The sequence below is a fragment of the Macaca fascicularis genome, chromosome 13 (genome assembly GCF_037993035.2).
Source record: "Macaca fascicularis isolate 582-1 chromosome 13, T2T-MFA8v1.1".
NCBI lineage: Eukaryota > Metazoa > Chordata > Mammalia > Primates > Cercopithecidae > Macaca > Macaca fascicularis.
This window is the reverse complement of record NC_088387.1, coordinates 79009614-79027494: the sequence shown is the minus strand read 5'-3', so window position 1 is coordinate 79027494 and position 17881 is coordinate 79009614. Positions and strand designations below refer to the sequence as shown.

The following is a 17881-nucleotide window of genomic DNA, read 5'->3' as shown; positions in this document are numbered from 1 at the left end:
TGGGAAGTCTGGTCAAATGGGCGTGGCCCCTCCCCTCTTTACTCAGTGCTGAGTCCTGGGACTGATCAGAAGGGAGGCCCTCTCTACCCTGCAAGCAACCCCAGGAGTCTGACGCCCTGATCTGGGCCCTCAGCCCTCAGTCCATGCTGAAGGAGCATCGTCTATCTGTGAAGAGTTAACCACAGCCCAACTTAGTTTACGATCTTAATTTCAACCTTCCCTAAGGCAGAGTCCTCTTCTGCCCACCTGTGACATGGGGAGAAGAATCCTAGACCCTACTCAAGGCTGCTGGGTAGGGAGTGGAGACCTCTGAATGGGAGAGGCAAGGCTATGAAACTCACTCCTGACAATAATCCATGTTGGCTTAAACTCCCAGAGCTCAGGCCACCCAGGCATGGCCTGGCCTCCCCAGCAGTGTGCTGGACACTGATCCCTGAAGTGCCCAAGAGCCCTTTGGAAGCCATGGGAGGTTATTTACTATGGCAGAAGGGCTTCCTAGGACAGATGGTACTGTGCTTTATGCCCAGAAACAGTAAAATGCTGAGTCTACCTGCACATACCTATGGGAAGATGCAGCCACAGTTTGGTTCATGCTTTTCCACTGCTTAACATTTTTCCACTCTTCTCTTTTCGATAGCTCTCAGGCATCACCTCCTCCAGGAAGTCTTCTCTGAAGTCTGCAGAAACTAAATTCCCTCCTTGATGCTCCTCGAACCCCACAGACAGGTTCATTGTGTCCAGGTGAGGAACAGATTATGTCCTCTAGACAAGAGAAAGCCACTCACTGCCTTGGAGGCGCTGAGAGTAGGAGAAGGGCAGTGTCCGCTGAGATGATGCCGGGCTCTGCTAAGCCTGCCCTCCCGGAGGACCCCACCCCACCTCACCTCTCCGGCAACAGGAGGACCCAAGGACAGGAGGGAAGACTTTATGATCTTGAAGAATCAAAGCTTCTTGTCCCTGGGAGTAGGTCAGATCGCCTTCTCTTACCACTCAGATGTTGCTGCCAAACTGCTACAGGGCCCAGACCTAGGTGGGTGGCCACCTCGCCCCCAGAGTGAGGTATCAGGTACCAGTGGGTCTACCTTTTTGCCAGACCGAAGGTCAGGACAAAGCTGGAACTAGCTGTGTGCAGCTGGAGGTAGGGCAAGTGTGTCTAGCTCTCTGCAATCCTTGCTTTCTCTGGTCAGATTATCCCAGCAGGGCTCCAGATCTTACCAGAACCCCCTTTAGTGGCTCCCTCTGCATTTCCTCTATCCATTTCACACCAAAATAACCTTTCCTTGCAGAGCAAGACAATAGTATTTCAAACATTTCCCACTGCACTAAGGACAAAGGTCAAAATTCTTGCTATAAAACTCTGATGGCCGGCCAGGCGCGGTGGCTCACACCTGTAATCCCAGCACTTCGGGAGGCTGAGGTGGGTGGATCACTTGAGGTCAGGAGTTCGAGACCAACCTGGGCAACATGGAGAAATCTTGCCTCTACTAAAAATATAAAAATTAGCTGGGCGTGGTGGCAGGTGCCTGTAATCCCAGCTACTTGGGAGGCTGAGGCAGGAGAATCTCTTGAACCCAGGAGATGGAAGTTGCAGTGAGCCGAGATCGTGCCACTGCACTTCAGCCTGGGGGACAGGAAAAAATAAACAAAAAACAAGACCCGATGGTCTGACTTTGGCCATCTTCAATGTCAGTTGCTGCTCCTGAGCCCCTCTGGCCAGCTCACTCCCTGCAGCCACACTGGCCCTCAGTGGGTTCCCTGATGTCCATCTTCCCCACCTCAGGGCCTTTGCACCTGCTGCTCCCTTCACCCAAAACACTGTCCCCACTCCCACCTTACCTCCAGTTTCCATATGGCTCTTATTCATCCTTCGGGTCTCAGGTTAAATGTTTCTAATGCCTCCATCTAAATTAGAACTCCCCCAATCACATTCTTGAACTATCCTTTTATTTTTCTTCCTAGCACTGACCACAATTGTAGTCGATTCTTGGTGTTTTCTGTCTTTCTCCCCTACAAGGCTATAAACTCCATGGAGGTAGGGCCCTCTCTGAACTCCTAGTATTTTAGTCCAGTGCCTGAGGCTATCAATAGTGCCTAATACATAATTGCTGATTATCCATGAAGAGTTGCTCCACTGAATGCCTACTATGTACCAGAAACTCCTCGGTGCTGGAAGAAGCCAAAGAGGCAAGAAGCCACAGCCCATCAGCCTTGCAGGGCAGATGTGTCAGCAAGGAGTGGGGGCGCCAGGGTGGTCAGGTGATCAGACTCTGCCTTTTAAGAGTGGATGGACCCCCAGAGACCACCCAGTCTAGTCCCTCTGAAAGCACGCTGGGGCCCCTTTCAGAGCTCTGGGTGGTGGCACTGGAACCAGAAGCCCTCTCTCCTGGTTGTAGCTCATGCCCTTTCCATGAACCCCCTGCCTTGATGATGGCCATGTCTCAACCACCTCTGTGTCCCCAGCTACACAGTGACTGATGTGAGGGGAGTGAGCAGGGGGCAGCTGAAGCCCTGAGACAGAGAAAACCCACCAGAGAAGTGTCCAGAAGGCAGCCTGTGCTGGCATGACAGTTGGGTCATGAGATGGCCTGACTCCAGAGCTAGGGCCAGGCTTTCTCATGATCCCTTCCACGGCAGACAAGTCAAGAGAAAGATCTGGGCCTGAGTCCTGGCTCTGCCTCTTATTAGCTGTGTGTGTGGCCACTTTGAGCTCCCATTTTCTCACCGGCAAAATGGAAACAACTGGGCACACTTCGTAGGTTTGTTTTGAAAACTCAACACAATGATGTATGAGGAGTCTACAGTTCTGCAGCTGGCCCCCGGCACTCTCTAATGAATGGTGGATGCAAGCGCAAGTTTTCATCATCCCAGCCCCCTCACACTTCCATCTTCTCACTCCTGTTCTATGGGCTCAACCTTCTGGAATCAGGAAAGCAATCTGATTAGATGGATTCACATTGATTCCAGCCCAAGCCTACCCAAAGAGATTCTGATTGATTTGGTCTAAGATGAGTTCTAAAACTCTTTATTAATCTTTTTCTTTTTCTTTCTTTTTTCATCTCTTTTTTCTTTTTTCTTTCTTTCTTTCTTTTTTTTTTCCTGAGACAAGAATCTCGCGCTGTCACCCAGGCTGGAGTGCAGTGCAGTGGCGCTATCTCGACTCACTGCAACCTCTGCCTCCCAGGTTCAAGCAATTCTTCTGCCTCTGCCTCCCGAGTAGCTGGGATTACAGGTGTGTACCACCATACCCAGCTGCTTTTTTATTTTTAGTAGAGACAGAATTTCACCATATTGGCCAGGCTGGTCTGGAATTCCTGACCTCAAGTGATCTGCCCGCCTGGGCCTCCCAAAGTGCTGGGATTACAGGCATGAGCCACTGCACCTGGCTGTAATCTTTATTTTTTAACAAACATCCTGGGTGATCCTGATGTTTAGCCAAGTTTGGAAGTCACTGGAATAAGTGATGATGAAATTTTGTTTTAATAAAAGCCAATTTGTGCCCTTGAAAATAGGGGTTCGCCTCTTCCCATGGTCCCTGGAACCAACCACAGCAAGTAGGGCCCCCTCAGTCCCCATGGGGAGGATGGCATTCCTTCACAGCAGCTCTAATGGATGGAGTGGGGGTGGCACCAGCTGTGTCCCCTCCTGCAGCTGTTGCAATGCCATGGCCCAGTGGAAATCACTGTGAAAGTCATTCTCCACATCTCCCAAAGCTGGACCAGGTGGCAACTGGCTGGAGGAGCTGATCCCACCAGACAAGAGGCCTCTGCGAGCCAAGGAAATACACCCACCCACCTCCACTCAGCACAGGACTCCCCCAGACCCTGCCTTCCTCAGCCAACAACTGCCTTTTGTCCTAAATCAGTTCATCCGCCCTGACTGGGCGATGTCTTTGCTCTGCATCAGGAACAGCTCTTGCTTTTCTGCACTCTCATTCAGGGCTGCTGGCTTCGGGAGGTGGTCAGGGCTGGATTCCACCGCAGCCCAGGGACACCCCCAGGCCTGGAAAAGAGCTGCTCTGGGAAAATGTGGGTGGAGGAGGAAAAGGAAGCTGTACATTGCGGCCTCTGCAGACTCCACTCCTCCCTGAGAATGACAGCGGGTGGGGCTTTCCCTACCTCAGGTAATTCAGCTTTTTATGAGCTGCAGGGAGACGCAGAGCAGGGATTTGGCCCAGGAAGAGAGGAAGGGCATGGAATGAGAGAACCGTCCTTCGCCAAGGACACAGGACTGTTGACGTGGGAGAGATGGGCGCAGCCTCTGGACCTGCGCCACGACAAGGAGGAAATGGTTTTCACTGAAAAACAAAGTTGAAAAACAGTTTACTGAAGGGAAGAGAAAGAGGAAAGGGAAAAAAAAAAAAAAAAGAAAGAAAACCACCTCAAACTGTCTGATCATCAAAATCACCTGGGCAGCTTGTTAAAAATACAGATTCCAAAACTCGTTCCAAGTCAATAAAATATTATTCTTGGTAGCTCTGGGCTTCTTTTCCTTGTGGTTAAAAAATGCAGGTTCCAACTCAGCCCGCTTGGAAGACCCTTGAGGGAGTGGGTGTCTGGGGTGAGGGGAAGCAAGACCTATGGAGTCAACACAACAGATTATGTTTCTAGTTTTCTAATTGGATTTTGGGGAGAAAGGAGGGAAGGAGACACAACAGGCTCAGGAGAAAACTCCTAAAAGCCACTGCCCTCCAGGGAGGACGGTCTTCCGCTGGCCGAGCCTGTCCAATCCCTCCTCCTTTCTTGGGCAAGTCTCCTGGTGAATCCTCACTCTCCTGTTTCCTCCTCTTCTCCCCTCCCACCGTGGGGCCCTTGTCACCCGTGGAAGTCTGAATGATGCCCCCACAGATATTCATGTCTTTAGGCCTACAATCTGTCCATGCCACCTCGTATAGGGCTTTCACCTGTGATTAGATTAAGCCTCTTGAGACAGGGACATTATCCTGGGTGATTTGGGTGGACCTCATGGAATCACAAGGGTCTTTCTGAAAGGAATGCAGGAGTCAGGCAGCAGGTGACCTGATGGAGGAGCAGATTGCAGTGATGCTCTTTGAAGATGGAGGAAGGAGCCACAAGCCGAGAAAATGAGCCAGAAAAGACAAGAAAACGGCTCTCTCCTGGAGCCTCCAGAAGGAACCGGCCCGACTGACACCTTGACATTAGCCCAGTGAGACTGATTTTGGGCTTCTGGCCTTCAGAATTGTAAGAGAATAAATGTGTGTTGTTTAAGCCCCTCAGTTTGTAGTGGTTTGTTACCATGACAGCCACAGGAACCAAATGCCCCCCACCTCTATCCTGCCCACTTTACCAGCCCGGCCCCTGCCAGGGTCTCCCGGGACCAAATGCTTGCCAGCCCTGGGCCCTCCTCGGAGCCTGTCTCTCTTGGCCTCCCGTCAATATGTGATATATTCTCCACTGCTCATTCTTAAATCTTGTGACAGCCCACTCCACTGGTGTTCCTCATGCCTTGATGCTCCTCCTCAGCCCTCTTCCAGCACTTTCCAGCCCCACCTCTCACCCCACCTTCAACATGGCCATGTGGCCCAGGCTCCTCTTCTGAACCCTCTTCTCTTCTCACTCTCTGTCTACTTCCCAGTGATAATCGCAAATCAAAGCCACGGGTCCACACCCTAATAACCATGGGTCCCTTATGCGCTCCTCAGCAAACAGGTATTAATATCTTCCCTGCCTGTTGAAATCCAGTTCACCTGTTCATCCCTCAATGCCCCACTCTAATGTCACCTCCTCCAGGAAGCCTCCCCTGTCTGTCATGTCACATGCTTGTTAACAGCATCCATCTGTTGACCCCATGGGATTGTGTGCCTAATTTATAAGTTGAACTTAGAAGCTAGGATCTACAATATTTTGAGACATAGAGAGAAAAACTATACTCACAGAACTTTCATTGTAGCATATTGTTATAATTGATCTATTTTATTATTGTTGTTCATCTCTTACTGTGCCTAATTTATACAATAAACTTAGACACAGAGTCATGACCTAGTCAGCCCTGGACACTCAGCACCCGGCACAGTGGGACCCAGCTCTGGGACATGCTCTCCCTCCTCACTGCCATAAACACCTGAGCAGATGTTGGAGCTGTGAAAGCTGCCCTCTGCCATTCTCCTGCCTTCTGGCCTAGGCCCGGCTGTCACAGTGGGGTTCCCTTCCCTTAAAGAGTCATGAGAATAGATGTCAAGTTTCTGTTCCGGCTACACCGGCCTCCTCACTCCTACTCCAATAGGCCATCTCCTGCTGTCCCACCTGGGACATGAATCATTCCTTTCTCCAATGTATCCATGCTGTGGCTGCCACCCGCCTGCATGTCCCTTAGGGGCCATCTGTCAAGGTATCATGGTGCTTGTGTTCAAGTGGCCCTTATTTTACCTTGTCATGGCCCCAAAGCACAAAAGCAGCAATGCTGGCAATTTGGATATGCCAAAGAGAAGCGTGAAGCGCTTCCTTTAAGTGAAAAGGTGGAAGTTCTTGACTTAATAAGGAAAGAAAAAAGCGTATATTGTGCCAGACAATGAGATACTATGCAGCCATTAAAAATTGTATTTTCAGGCCGGGTGCTGTGGCTCACGCCTGCAATCCCAGCAACTTGGGAGGTCGAGGTGGGCAGATCGCTTGAACTCAGGAGTTCAAGACCAGCATGGGCTACATGGAGAAACCCCCGTCTCTACAGAAAGCACAAAAATTAGCCAGGCGTGGTGGTGCACACCTGTGGTCCCAGCTACTTGTGGGGCTGAGGCTGGAGGATCACTTGACTCTGGGAGGTCGAGGTTGCAGTAAACCATGATTGCACTGCTGCACTCCAGCCTGGGTGACAAAGTGAGAGACCCTGTCTCAAAAAATATATATAAATAAATCAAATAAAATTGTGTTTTCAAAGACTATTTTAATGACCCATGAAAATTCTTTTTTTTTTGAGACGGAGTCCGCTCTGTCACCCAGGCTGGAGTGCAGTGGCCAGATCTCAGCTCACTGCAAGCTCTGCCTCCCAGGTTTACGCCATTCTCCTGCCTCAGCCTCCTGAGTAGCGGGGACTACAGGCGCCAGCCACCTCGCCCGGCTAGTTATTTTGTATTTTTTTTAGTAGAGATGGGGTTTCACCGGGTTAGCCAGTATGGTCTCGATCTCCTGACCTCGTGATCCGCCCGTCTCGGCCTCCCAAAGTGCTGGGATTACAGGCTTGAGCCACCGCGCCCGGCCGAAAATTCTTATGATGTAATTTATATGGAAAAAAATCAAGATTTTAGATCTCAGATCTTAGCTCAGGTAGCTAGGATCTACAATATAACATTCTGAGACACATGGAAAAAGACCATACTCACATAACTTTTCTTGCAGCATATTGTTATCATTGACCTATTTTATTATTGTTGTTAATCTCTTACTGTGCCTAATTTATAAATTAAACTTTATCATAGGTATGTATGTATAGGAAAAAACAGCGTATATAGGGTTCAATACTAACTACAATTGCAAACACCCACTGGGGGGCTTGGGCCATGTCCCCCGAAGATAAGAGGGGACTACAGTACCATAGTTTATCAAAAACACATTGCTCCCAGACACCAAGAACTTTGCAGGGATTCACATCCTTTTACTTCATAATCCCATGTCTAGTACGTTATCCTAAAGAAATAATCAGAAGGTGGGAGTGGTGGCTCACGCCTATAATCCCAGCACTTTGGGAGGCTGAGGCGGGCGGATCACCTGAGGTCAGGAGTTCGAGACCAGCCTGACCAACATGGAGAAACCCCGTCTCTACCAAAAATACAAAATTAGCCAGATGTGGTGGCACGTGCCTGTAATCTCAGCTACTCAGGAGGCTAAGGCACGAGAATCACTTGAACTAGGAAGGCAGAGGTTGTGGTGAGCCAAGATCATGCCATTGCATTCCAGCCTGGGCAACAAGAGCAAAACTCCATCTCAAAAATAAAAAAAGAGAGAGAGAAAGAAATAGTCAGAGATGTATGCAAAGATGTATGTGTAAGAATGTTTATTATTATTTAAAATAATGAACAATTTGGAAACAGTTCACATGCCTAACACTAGGAAATTGGCTTAGTATCTAGTGTGCCATACAATAGGATACTATGCAGCCATTTTACATCATATTTTCAAAGAATATTTTAATGACCCAAGAAAATTCTTTTTTTTTTTTTTTTTTTTTTTTTTTTGAGACGGAGTCTCGCTGTGTCGCCCAGGCTGGAGTGCAGTGGCCGGATCTCAGCTCACTGCAAGCTCTGCCTCCCGGGTTTTTACGCCATTCTCCTGCCTCAGCCTCCCGAGTAGCCGGGACTACAGGCGCCCGCCACCTCGCCCGGCTAGTTTTTTTTGTATTTTTTAGTAGAGACGGGGTTTCACCATGTTAGCCAGGATGGTCTCGAACTCCTGACCTCGTGATCCGCCCGTCTCGGCCTCCCAAAGTGCTGGGATTACAGGCTTGAGCCACCGCGCCCGGCCTAAGAAAATTCTTATGATGTAATTTATATGGAAAAAAGATCAGGACTTTATGTATAAGTATGTGTGTATGCACATGATATTAGCCCAGTTTCATTTAAATGTGTATGTGTAGACTAATAATGGTTATCTACATTTAGTGTGATTATTTTGGAATATTTTCATTTCATGTCTTATACTTTTCCAGATTTTCTATATTTTTTTACATTAAGCCTATACTTAGATTACAATTTTTAATGCTATTGGTTTGTTTTAATGGGGAAGTAATTCATTGATTACTTGTCTGTTTTTCACCCGGGCAGGTGGAGTGGTGTGAAGAACAGCTTGGAGCTGCCAAGCCAATGCATTTGCTCTTGGAGCTTGGGCTCTTCTTGGGACCTGAGAGGCCATTTTTGTGTGTGAGGTGCCAGTCCTCTGAAATGAGCACTGTGGCTTGGGGGTGTGCTGGGATATTTTTATCAGGAGCCTGGACCAAGGGCTAGAGCGCTCTCCATATGGCATGGTGGGTTCCACCTGAAAAAGGAGGTCATTTTCAAGATCAGGTCACCTGAGGAAGAAACGGGTCTTCAAAGTGGAAAGTGAACCTGAAAAGAAGGTGATAAAGGTTATGATGGGACAAAGGACTTGGTGGGGTCTCTGTCCCCTCATAAAGCTCCACATAGGATGGGACAGCAGCTGGGAGCCTCCAGAGGGCAACTGGTTAAGGTAGGACTGGACACCCCTGCCTCGGGAAGCTGGATTGGGTTTACAGTTCTTCTGGGCACCATGTTTACGTCCTGTTGCCTTCCCTTCAGGTTTATTAGTGCCATCTGGTCTGATCTTCCCAGATTTCTTAGCTGTGCTTGTTAAAAGAAGCAAAAGACTGAGTTTCAGCTGGGTGTAGTGGCTCATGCCTGTAATCCCAGCACTTTGGGAAGCCGAGGTGCGCAGGTCACTTGAGGCCAGGAGTTCAAGACCAGCCTGGCCAACCCAGTAAAAATACAAAAAATTAGCCTGGTGTGGTGGCACATACCTGTAGTCCCAGTTACTCAGGAGGCTGAGGCATGAGAATTGCTTGAACCCGGGGAGTAGAGATTGCAGTGAGCCGAGATCACGCCACTGTACTCCAGCCTGGGTGACAGAGCGGGACTCGGTCTGAAACAACAACCAAGGCTGGGTTTCTAGTTATGTCTGGTCCACAGAATTGAAAAGGTGGTGGCGTCCTGGGGGGCCAGCCAGAAAGAAGTCGTGGGAGTGAAGAAAAGTGACCCACAGAGGAGAGCACACAAAGGGAGGTGGAGTGAGGGCTGGTTGAGCCAGCTGTCTCCCCTACCCAGGAATTCTTCCTGAGCTAAATCTTGGGGATTCTGGTTTGTAAAATAATAGCTCTCCTTATATTTGTCTATTGTGTAAGTGCATGATTTATGCTACAAAAAATTAAAATAAGCAAAACCAAAATAAAAACAAAGAAAAAGAAGCAATCTAAAATTACCCCTTAGCTCACCACTGGTCAATGTTTCATTGTATATCCTTCCAGTGTTTTTCATAAATCAATGCTTTTTATTTATTTATTTATTTATTTATTTATTTATTTATTTATTTTGAGATGGAGTGTCGCTCTTGTTGCCCAGGCTGGAATGCAATGGTGCAATCTCTGCTCACTGCAACCTCCGCCTCCCGGGTTCAAGCAATTCTCCTGCCTTAGCCTCCCGAGTAGCTGGGATTATAGGCATGTGCCACCATGCCAGGCTAATTTTGTACTTTTTAGTAGAGATGGGGTTTCTCCATGTTAGTCAGGCTGATCTCAAACTCCTGACCTCAGATGATCTGCCTGCCCAGGTGATCTGCCTGCCTCGGCCTCCCAAAGTACTGGGATCACAGGCATGAGCCACTGCGCCCAGCTCAATCAATGCTTTAAAAATCAGATTATTTTACATACATCTCAGCTCTGTGTTATTCTGCTCATTATGCTATCAACTTATTTCTATGTCATTAGATGTTCTTCTACAACATCATTTTTAAAGGCTCAATTCTGGATGTTTCACAATGTATTTAACCCATGCCCATTTTTGGACGTTTAGGTTGCTTCCGGTTTTTCAGGCTTAAAAGTCACAGTGAAGGACAACTTTGTAGCTAAATCTTTGAATGACCACCTATGTATATTCCCTAGAATAAGTCCCAGAAACAGACTCCCTAAAAGAAAGGACATTAGGGTTCGTTTCTATCCCTGGGCAGATCCTGAGGAAGGCTGGGTTGTTCTGGAGGTCTTGGCACTGTGCCCTGCACTCCAAGCTTCGGGGCCTCCCAGACACCACCCTAAACCACTCCACCCCTCCTTTCCCCACTCTGCCCCAGGCTTTGGACTCTCCCAGGAGAATGAATTACACCTCCCAGCCAAGGGACGTGAGGCCATTTGTCTTGTGCTCTGGAATCCTGATTAGATAAAATCTGGACAGAGTACATTTACTTATTTAGTGTATTTCTGGGTGGGTGGGTCCTAGCCCTTGGGGATCACCTTCTCCAGATCGGGGTGAAGAGTTTACAGGAGGGAGGAGCAGGTCACATATCCAGAGCAACCAGCTCAGGCATTCACCCTGTGGGGGCCACAGGAATCCCACTCTCCCCAGCTCAGGCCCACTCCGCTCCAGCTCCAGTCTCCCCAGTCCTGCCTCCCCTCTCCAGCTCGGGAAGCTTTAGGCATTGGGTCCTCATCATATGGCTGAGGCTGGCAGAGAGAAGGATTAGGCCACATCGCACCTCTGGCGGGAAGCGGACTCTCTCTGACTCCCCTTGGGGGCTCTGGTGGCCTCTGCGGGACCCCTGGTTGTCTGAGTACATGCACCCTCTCCCTCTGCGGGACCTGACGCCTTGATTTTGGCTCAGACCCTGCAAATGCCCCTTGAGAGCCCTCAAGGATCCAGGGTTCTCTTATCCTCAGAGGAGTGGAACACACCTCCTCACCTGCCTGCAGCTTGTCCTGTGTGTCCCATCTCCTCAAGTATGGAGAGGCCAGAGCTCCCCAAATCTCATCAGATCCGAATCTCCCCAAATCTCATCAGGGCCTCTCCCCAGGAGACACCAGCTCTCGAGGTCTGGAGAGACACCTGGAACCTGTACTTTCCCAAATGGTCCTCCCGGCTCTTCCCACAGAGCTGTCTTCTTGTCCCTGGTCTCCACGGATGGGGAACAAGGCAGGTGACCCCCTGGGTCAGGCAGGCCCAAGGCAGGCGAGGCAGTGAGAAGCAGGCTAGGGGATAGGGCTGTTTGCTCAGGTCACTTGGGTTCAGGAGGTTTGGCTGCCGAGCTGCCTCTCCTGGCAGCGGGGTTTGGCCAAGGGCAATGTGCAGCCACACAAAGCCATCCTCACAAAGCCACCCTCACAAAGCCACCCTCACAGCCTCTCTGGCCGAGAGTCCCCAGGCACTCACTTGCCGGGATGCACAGGCACGCCTCTGGCCAGGCCGGGCCTGCGGGGGTTTGTGGCCTGGAGAATCAAAGAGCCGCCGTTAGCTCGGAGAACACTTCCTCTAGAAGGCTCTAGTAACAGCACACCCGGGCTGGGAAGAAAGATCCTCTGTGGGCCACGGTGGGTCTGTGCTGACAGAGGCTCACACACCACCCCTCCTGTTCCAACACCACCCCCAGTTCTCCCGCCAGCCCAGGGGACTCAGGTGGGCCAAACCTTTTCACACTGCCCACCCCTCCCCATACACACATACCATGGCAAGAGGGTGAGCCTCCCTCTTTCTCCACTGGGGCCTCTGGGGCCTCCTAGGATGGGGGTGGGTGGTGCCATAAGCTCTGGGTGCCTGTGGGCAGTGGTCCCACAGATGCTCTGCTCAGCACCAGACATATTGTTATTTGGACTTTTCACATCAAAGTAATTAATTAAATATACAGTAGAATACATTATCTTCCTCAGTCAGTGGCAACCCCATCCCTTCATTCACCCAGGCCGAAACCTTGGAGAGCCGTCCTGGAGTTTTTCAGACCCACGTCCAATCCACTAGAGCATCTCGTCAGCGGGATTCCAACTTCTTCCAGAGCCCACCTGCCTCTCACCACCTCTCTGTCATTTCCCACCTGGATGATTACAACAGCCCCTGCCGAGGCCCCGACCCCACCATCCAGCCAGTGGGGGGAATGCTTCCTCTAGAAGGCTCTGGTGGAGTTGGGTGGTGAGGGGGAGGAGGGTAGCCCAGGGCCAGCCATACCAGTGACCCCATGTGTATTCAGGACCCTGCTGCCCACATTTGATTTCATTTTGGCTACTCTTGTCAAGACATGCAGTTTGTTAGTCCTGAGTAAGTAAGAGTCCTTATTTGTATGCCCTCACATGTTATCACAAATCCCCCAGATTCTTTTTCAGGTCTCTTGCCCTAATTTGGGGTTTATGAAATCTACCATGCTGATAGGGACTCCTATCTGCCATGGGGACTTTGAGCCATGACTCAGAGCAAGACACTTATCAATCTGGGGCCTCTCCGAAGATGCTGAGACCAGGGCCAGTCTCAGCTGCAATGCCCTGCTTGGAAGCCACTATGGGATGATTCTGCAACAGATATCATGATGCAACAGATGTCCGTGAGTGATATGGGAAAGCTGGGCCCCATCGCCCAGGGGAACCCTCCTGCTGTGCTCTGTCAGCAGGAGGGAGCCTCCTACGAACTTCATCAGGACCCGTTCTTTCTTTTTTTCTTTCTTTCTTTTTTCCTTTTTTTTTTTTTTTGAGATAGAGTCTCGCTCTGTCACCCAGGCTGGAGTGCAGTAGCTCAGTCTCAGTTCACTGCAACCTCCGCCTCCTGGGTTCAAGCGATTCTCTTGCCTCAGCCTCCCGAGTAGCTGGGATTACAGGCATGCACCGCCATGCCTGGCTAATTTTTGTATTTTTAGTCAAGACAGGGTTTCACCATGTTGGCCAGGCTGGTCTCAAACTCCTAACCTCAAGTGGTCCTCCCACGTCAGCCTCCCAAAGTGCTGGAACTACAGGCATGAACCAATGCTCTCGCCCAGGACCCTTCTTTGTATGGGATCCCTGGCTCAGTGCTGGGACAGAAACAGGTTTTCCCTGGACTCTGTAGTGTGTGTTTGAGTGTATGTGGGTGAGTGTGTGTGCGATAATGCACCCTGCCCTGCCTTTCCCTCCCCCCAGCTCCTCCAACCTGGAGGTGACAGTCACAGGGCCCAGCCCCTCCCTGCCACCCTCCTGCTCCAGCCCTATCTCCATTCAGGGGCAAGTCCTGCTGCGGTGCTTAGAGGCTCTTTCAGGCTTGCTTTTGCTTAGCCTTGATTTCCAGGCCACACGATCAGACTGGGCTTCCAGGCAGCATCGGAGCATCTCCAAATCCAGGGCAGGGAGGAGCCAGGCCATCTTGTCCAAGTAAGGACTCAAAGTTCAGAGAGGAGAAGGGACCAAGCCTGTGTCACCCGCAGGTCCATGTAGAAGGGAGATTCGAACCCAGATCTGCTTTTCAGCCCAGCCCAGGCCTGGTACAAAAGGGCGGGTGGGGGCACCCAGGCTGAGGTGCTGGAATTAGCAGTTCTCTTTACCCCCAAATTAGCCCTAAGCCTGGCCCAAGCCCCTCCCTGCCAGCGTGCCCCTCTGTCTTCAGGAGCCCCCAGTGCCTGCCAGAGGCTTCTCCCCTTTTGCCAGCTTGCATCCATCCCCCATGGATCCGTCTCTTGGCTGCTGCTTTTACAGGCTCCAAGCAGCGGGGAGGCTGATAGGGAGAGGGGGGTCTATGCTGGACTCAGCCAGACTTACTTCCAGCCAGTCCTCTTGCCCTCCCCTCCACAGACTGCCTAGAGACCAGGGAGCTCTTCCAACCCCACCCCGCGCCCCACTGCCACAGCTCTGACTCAGCCCATAAATTACCTAGGAATGGTCCGCTGACTCAGCCAGGAAGCCCAGAGCCCCCTTCCCCACCCTCAGGCCTCAACCCCACAGCTGGCTCTCATTCCAGAGTGCTTGGCCCCCTCCTCTCAGGAAATTCCTGAAAAATATCAGGCTTCTTGGAGGGGAGATCTAACCACAGCCCCAGCAGGGAGCAAAGCCACTGCAGCTTCATCCATCATTCTGCCCCTGCCCCTCCTCCAGCAGCTTGTGTGGTGCATGGGACTGAGCATGGAGGTGTCAGACCCCATAAAGTGATGGGTGCATGGCTCTGAGAGGAACTCAGGGAAGGGAGGAGAGAGGTGAGGCCAGCATGGGGTAGGGCAGTCAGGGCAGGCTGCTGGGAGGTGGAGGACTTCATTTTGGGCCAGAAAAGATGATAAAAACTGCTAAGTGCAGAGATGGAAAGCGTGCTTCAGGCCCAGGGGATGGCATGAGAAAAGGCTAGAGGTAGAAACCAGCTGGTGTGTAGGGGGATGGGGAGGAAATATGAGAATAAGCAGGGCTAGGCCAGTCGTGGTGGTTCATGCCTGTAATCCCAGCACTTTGGGAGGCTGAGGTGGGTGGATCACCTGAGGTCAGGAGTTTGAGACCAGCCTGGCCTACATGCGAAACCCTGTCTCTTTTCAAAATACAAAAATTAGCCGGGCATGGTGGCACACACCTGTAATCCCAGCTACTTGGGAAGCTGAGGCAGGAGAATTGCTTGAACCAGGGAGGCAGAGGTTGCAGTGAGCCGAGACTGTGCCACTGCACTCCAGCCTGTGTGACGGAGCAAGACTGTGTCTCAAAAAACAAAAACAAAAACCCAAAAACAGAATAAGCAGGTCTCTAGGAGCTGCCGGACCAGAGAAACTGAGCTGATCAGGCCAGAGGGCCAGGGCCAGGGCCAGGCTGTGGAATTTGCAGGAAGTCTCCAAAGCAAAGGCCCAAGAGACTCTGGGAGACCTGGGAGCAAAGGAGAGCGTTTGGTGGCGGGGAGATGAATCTTGGACTGAAAGAACCTTGACCAAGGAACACTGGTCCCTGCAACATCCTTGAACCACCTTAGGATCCCAGTGCCTGCTTCGACCTGAGGGGTGGGGCAGGGCGTCTGATCGTCACACGCCAGTCAGGGAGGAGGCAGGGCTCTGACCCTCAAGCAGCTCAGACTGAGGGACATGGCTGTGGCCTCAGGGAGCCCCCATTCTGAGGTGGGAACACAGCCCCTTCCTCGGGGAGCCCCCAGTTAAAGGGAGACACAGAACTCCCAGGCCCTTCCTGCCCCCCCAGGCCTTAGTGCCCCCTAAAATCTGTTCCTCAGAAACCCCATTTGTTTTTGAGGGAAAGTCAAGTCCAATTCTCTGATAAGGCACTTTTCTTTCTTGGCTGCTTCCACTCAGACAATACAAACTTCTCAATGTACAAAAATTCCTGCCCAACCTCCCCCAGGAAGGATGGCTGGGTGATTGGCTGTGGCCTCAGTAATGGAGTCACCGAGAAGGGAAGCTGGCTGAGCAAAGGTGAGGCCAGGGTAGGGGGGCTGTCCCTCCTGCCATCCATGGCGGAGGGGTGGACACCAAGCCAGGGTGCTATGGGGAAGGGTCTGCTGAGTCTCTCTAGCGTTTCCCCACCCTTCCTGGGAACAGCAATTCCGCCGTGGCCTGGCGGGAGTCAGGGAGGGGTGTGATGGATTCGGAGAGAAAGGTAGGGGCGCAGCCAGTCAGACAAAAGGAAAGCAGAGAGAGGTGGACAGGAGGAGCGACACGGAGCAGAAACTCCTTGAAAGTAAGGTTTCCTCGTGGATTCTAGGCCCAGAAGCAAGGGAAGCTTCTTCATAAACGGGTGTCTCCAGGAAGGCCTCCTCATTCCCAGGCTGGAGCTTTTGAGGCTCAGGTGTCTGTCAAAGCCCTCAAAACATTATATCAACATTCCCGGGTTACGTGTGGGACCCCCCGACCTCACCCTGAGCCCCAGAGACAGAGCTGCCTTGGTCACTGGTGCATCCCAGCACCTGGTGTGTGTTGGGGGGTGGGGGGGGTCCCTCCCGGGGGTCCCTCCCCCCGCCCCGCTGTCTGTCCAAGTGCAAAAAAGAAAAAGGGAAAGACTGGGCCACGGGAGGCCAGACAGGCCCAGCATGGATGTGGCCTCTGGGAAATGGCCCAGGGACTTGCCCTCCTCCCCAACCTGCTCTGGCAGCCTGAGCAGGGGCTGGCCCGCCCTCCCCCTTGTGACAGGGCAGGAGGGGGTTAGCCAGGTTACCTCTGTGGGCCCCAGCCCCTGAGGGGTAGTGGATCTTGCAGCCAGGCTGGTCTGGGGAGCGGGGAGGGGAGCGGGGAGGGCATCCTGCCTCATTGTCACTGAACCAGCGCATTTCCAGAAATTCTTCCCACCAGTAAGAAGAGGAAAGAGAGGCCAGGGCAGCCTCACAGGCCAAGTGGGAACCAGGTTTCCCGGAACTCTCACGGCCCAGCCCAAGCTTGGGGCCTCCTGTCTGGGCCAAAGGGCCAGCTCAGCCCTGGGATGGGATATGTCAGGAATAACTGGCTGGTGGACCTAGGACTCACCTTATCCATGCTGGGCCAGGCCGTGTTTCTGTTTGCAGGACAGAGAAAGGAAGAAAGAGGCCTGGAAATGCCTGGGCTTCCCACAGGACTTATTTAACTCTAGCATCAGGGAAGACTAAAGCTCGTATTCATTCCAGAGTATATACTGCCTCCCCTCTACCCTCATTTTAGTGTCTAGCCCTCTCCTAGGTATTGAGGGAATGACAGAGGGTAATTTTTTTTTTCTTTTTCCTTTTTTTTTTTTGAGACAGGGTTTTGTTCTGTCACCCAGGCTGGAATGCAGTGGTACGATCATGGCTCACTGCAGCCTCTAACTCCCGGGCTCAGGTGATCCTCTTGCCTCAGCCTCCTTGAGTAGCTGGAACTAGAGGCACACACCACCACACCTGGCTAATGAAAAAAAAAAATTTTGTAGAGGCGAAGTATTGCTTTATTGCCCAGGCTGGTCTGGAACTCCTGGCTCCAAGCAATCCTCCTGCCTTTACCTCCCGAAAATTATTATTACTATTCTCCAGTAAAAACATTTCCCTAGTGTGTTCTGCCTAGCACCATCCTACAGAGATGGCCCTCAATAGAACCGGTAGGTTTACAGGACCCTACACACCAGCCGCCCTTTTAAGACTCCCAGTACACAATGTAAATATTAAAATCTCTAAGAAATCCTGAAGAGACCCAACTCACTTTGGTTATCCAGTGTTTCTCAAACTTATTTGACCACAGAACCCACCCCAACAACTTTCTTTTTCCTTTGAGACAGGGTCTCACTCTGTTGCCCAGGCTGGAATGCAATGGCAAAATCTCAGCTCATTGCAAAATCTGCCTCCCAGGCTCCAGTGATTCTCCAAACTCAGCCTCCTAAGTGGCTGGGATTACATGCATGTGCCATCACACCTGGCTAATTTTTTTTTTTTTTTTTTTTTTGTAGGGATGGGGTTTTGCCATGTTGGCCAGGCTGGTCTCGAACTCCTGACATTAAGCAATCCACCTGCCTCAGC

At 51.2% G+C, this 17881-nt stretch overlaps 1 long non-coding RNA gene across 1 annotated transcript; it reads right to left on the bottom strand.

Annotated features, from left to right (window-relative positions):
* Positions 1-3454: 3454 nt before the first annotated feature.
* LOC123568292 (uncharacterized) lies at positions 3455-11894 on the bottom strand. Its single transcript, XR_006691478.2, has 4 exons — positions 11401-11894; positions 8982-9052; positions 4405-4574; positions 3455-4294 (listed from the first exon to the last, which is right to left on the bottom strand). It is a non-coding gene; the product is annotated as an uncharacterized lncRNA (long non-coding RNA).
* Positions 11895-17881: the final 5987 nt, after the last annotated feature.